The sequence below is a fragment of the Schistocerca americana genome, unplaced genomic scaffold (genome assembly GCF_021461395.2).
Source record: "Schistocerca americana isolate TAMUIC-IGC-003095 unplaced genomic scaffold, iqSchAmer2.1 HiC_scaffold_179, whole genome shotgun sequence".
In the NCBI taxonomy this organism is placed as follows: domain Eukaryota; kingdom Metazoa; phylum Arthropoda; class Insecta; order Orthoptera; family Acrididae; genus Schistocerca; species Schistocerca americana.
The window spans coordinates 250,001-252,500 of record NW_025725883.1 but is presented as its reverse complement, the minus strand read 5'-3'; the positions used below and the strand labels follow the sequence as shown (position 1 = coordinate 252,500).

The 2,500-nt window shown below is 60.2% G+C and overlaps 1 pseudogene; it reads right to left on the bottom strand.

The window, feature by feature from the left end:
- LOC124572221 overlaps positions 1 to 2,500 on the bottom strand; it is a 7,905-nt pseudogene that overhangs the window by 4,207 nt on the left and 1,198 nt on the right.

The following is a 2,500-nucleotide window of genomic DNA, read 5'->3' as shown; positions in this document are numbered from 1 at the left end:
CAGATGCTCCCAGATGGCGGCGTCAGTCGGCCCCTCCGGCGGCGGCCCGGTGGTGTCGGCCGCGAAGTCCTCGGCTGCGTCGACGGGCGGCGCAGCGGCCTCGCCCGCGTCAGGCAGCGAGCTCGCTGCTCCACGGCGGGACGCCGGCTCTTCACCCCGACCGATCTCAAGTGCCTCCATGAATTGGCGGACAAGCTGCTTGTGGGCAGCTTGCCGCCGTCGGCACTTGATTGCCTCAAGCGTTCGGTCGGGGAACATCCTGGTAAGTTCTTGATTTACAAAGAAGAACCGGGCGTCCCTCTCCAGGAACAGTTCGGCCTCTGCCTTGGCGAGCGACAGGACTTCTTCCTCCGTCCACCTCGCGCGATGCCTCTCCGTCACGATCTCAGCGTTGGCGGCCGCAGGATGTTGGCGGCGGCGATGGACCCCGAGACCGTTCTTCGTGGTAAAAGTGCGGTGGCACTCACTGCAAGCAAAGGGAGCTACACAAACTATCGCATTTTCGTTACGGCCGGTTGGCCGGATAGGTGCTGGGGTAGCTGGGGTGGCACCTTCAGCGGAAGGGCCACCATCTCTTGTTTCTTGTCGGCTGCCCCCAACTATAAAGGGATAATGCGAGGGGGGGCTGGTAACCCCCCCAAGCCCCTGGTGCGGTCTTCCACTCTGCGAAAATCAGCGGGCCCACGAGAAGGGGAGAAGACCGCAGGAGAGGAGAGGCTAAGAGGGCTAGGCCCATGTATTGCGCATCACTCTCCCTGTAACTATAACCCAAGGAAGGCACCTCGCAGCAGCAGCACGACTACATCAAGACCGCACTTCGAGAGTCATAGTTACTCCCGCCGTTTACCCGCGCTTGCTTGAATTTCTTCACGTTGACATTCAGAGCACTGGGCAGAAATCACATTGCGTCAACACCCGCTAGGGCCATCGCAATGCTTTGTTTTAATTAGACAGTCGGATTCCCCCAGTCCGTGCCAGTTCTGAGTTGATCGTTGAATGGCGGCCGAAGAGAATCCGCGCACCCGCGCGCCCCCGGAGGAGCACGCTAAGGCGGACGCGGCCTCGCAGCAAGGAAGATCCGTGGGAGGCCAAGGCACGGGACCGAGCTCGGATCCTGCACGCAGGTTGAAGCACCGGGGCGCGAACGCCGCGCAGGCGCGCGCATCCTGCACCGCCGGCCAGCACGAGGCCAACCAACGGCGAGAGCAGACCACGCCCGCGCTAAACGCCCGCACTTACCGGCACCCCTACGGCACTCACCTCGCCCAGGCCCGGCACGTTAGCGCTGACCCACTTCCCGACCAAGCCCGACACGCCCCGATCCTCAGAGCCAATCCTTATCCCGAAGTTACGGATCCAATTTGCCGACTTCCCTTACCTACATTATTCTATCGACTAGAGGCTCTTCACCTTGGAGACCTGCTGCGGATATGGGTACGAACCGGCGCGACACCTCCACGTGGCCCTCTCCCGGATTTTCAAGGTCCGAGGGGAAGATCGGGACACCGCCGCAACTGCGGTGCTCTTCGCGTTCCAAACCCTATCTCCCTGCTAGAGGATTCCAGGGAACTCGAACGCTCATGCAGAAAAGAAAACTCTTCCCCGATCTCCCGACGGCGTCTCCGGGTCCTTTTGGGTTACCCCGACGAGCATCTCTAAAAGAGGGGCCCGACTTGTATCGGTTCCGCTGCCGGGTTCCGGAATAGGAACCGGATTCCCTTTCGCCCAACGGGGGCCAGCACAAAGTGCATCATGCTATGACGGCCCCCATCAACATCGGATTTCTCCTAGGGCTTAGGATCGACTGACTCGTGTGCAACGGCTGTTCACACGAAACCCTTCTCCGCGTCAGCCCTCCAGGGCCTCGCTGGAGTATTTGCTACTACCACCAAGATCTGCACCGACGGCGGCTCCAGGCAGGCTCACGCCCAGACCCTTCTGCGCCCACCGCCGCGACCCTCCTACTCGTCAGGGCTTCGCGGCCGGCCGCAAGGACCGGCCATGACTGCCAGACTGACGGCCGAGTATAGGCACGACGCTTCAGCGCCATCCATTTTCAGGGCTAGTTGCTTCGGCAGGTGAGTTGTTACACACTCCTTAGCGGATTCCGACTTCCATGGCCACCGTCCTGCTGTCTTAAGCAACCAACGCCTTTCATGGTTTCCCATGAGCGTCGATTCGGGCGCCTTAACTCGGCGTTTGGTTCATCCCACAGCGCCAGTTCTGCTTACCAAAAGTGGCCCACTTGGCACTCCGATCCGAGTCGTTTGCTCGCGGCTTCAGCATATCAAGCAAGCCGGAGATCTCACCCATTTAAAGTTTGAGAATAGGTTGAGGTCGTTTCGGCCCCAAGGCCTCTAATCATTCGCTTTACCGGATGAGACTCGTACGAGCACCAGCTATCCTGAGGGAAACTTCGGAGGGAACCAGCTACTAGATGGTTCGATTAGTCTTTCGCCCCTATACCCAGCTCCGACGATCGATTTGCACGTCAGAATCG